Genomic DNA, 1317 nt, shown 5'->3' with positions numbered 1-1317 from the left:
ATGGTACCGCCAGTGCAGGTCTCTCCCTCATCAAGCTCGGCCTCTACTCCTTGTTCCTCGGCATGGCCTATGGAGCCACGCGCTACAGTCACCTAAAAAGTCGGGCAGAAGAGGAGAGGAGGATAGTGGCAGAGGAGAAGCAGCAGCAGGTTGAATTGAAACGAATTGCCAAAGAATTGGCAGAAGCCCAAGGGGACAACATATTAAAATGAGTGACCCTCCCAGCCTCTCTTTGGAGCAGCAGCAGATGAATAAAGCTTCCTGTGTTGTACTATATAAAAACAAAAGCAAACAAACAAACAAAAACCACAAAATAAATAAATAAATAAACAAAAAAGATACTTGCACAAGCATGTTTATAGCAGCACAATTCGCAATTGCAAAATCGTGGAACCAACCCAAATGCTCATCAATCAACGAGTGGATAAAAGAGACTGTGATATGTATATGTACTTGTGTGTGTGTGTGTGTGTATATACACACACACACACACACACACACCACTGTAGTATATATATATGTGTGTGTGTATATATATATATATATATATATATACCACAGTCTATCCACTCGTTGATTTGCGGGCTTGTGCGGCCTCCTCCTTGGTCTGCGGGTTGTACCTGCGTGTGCAAGTATCTTTTTTGAATAAACTCATATACATATATATACATATATACATATATACACATACATATACATATATACACATATATATACATATATACTGATACACACACACACACACACACACACACACACACACACACACACACTGGAATACAGTCATAAAAAGGAATGAATTAACAGCATTTGCAGTGACCTGGATGCAATTAGAGACTATTATTCTAAGTGATGTAACTCGGGAATGGAAAGCCAAACATCATATGTGGGAGCTAGGCTATGAGGATACAAAGTTATAAGAATGATACAAAGGACTTTTGGGACTTGGAGGGAAGAGTGGAAGGGAGGGGAGGGATAATGGACTATGAATATGGTGCAGTGTATACTGCTTGGGTGATGGTTGCATCAAAATCTCACAAGTCACCACTAAAGAACTTACTCATGTAACCAAATACCAACTGTACCCTAATAACATATGGAAAAATAAAATTACAAAAAGCCAAAGACAAGTGAATGGAAGGACTAATTGATGGCCATGATTTCCAAGTAGATTTGCTGGGTCAAGATCGAGGTCAGGGAAAAATTTACACACTCTGAATACTTTTTATCTGCATTGGAGTTGAATAGAAACTTTGAATTCATACATATGGAGTCATAGTATGTCAAATTTTAAAATAGTTGCATATGCTTTATTAA

At 38.6% G+C, this 1317-nt stretch overlaps 1 pseudogene; it reads left to right on the top strand.

The window, feature by feature from the left end:
• Positions 1 to 276, top strand: LOC116527455 (annotated as a pseudogene).
• Positions 277 to 1317: the final 1041 nt, after the last annotated feature.

The sequence above is a fragment of the Sapajus apella genome, unplaced genomic scaffold (genome assembly GCF_009761245.1).
Source record: "Sapajus apella isolate SASKATOON/1434 unplaced genomic scaffold, GSC_monkey_1.0 scaffold54, whole genome shotgun sequence".
Lineage (NCBI taxonomy): Eukaryota > Metazoa > Chordata > Mammalia > Primates > Cebidae > Sapajus > Sapajus apella.
This window is presented reverse-complemented; position numbering and strand designations above follow the sequence as displayed.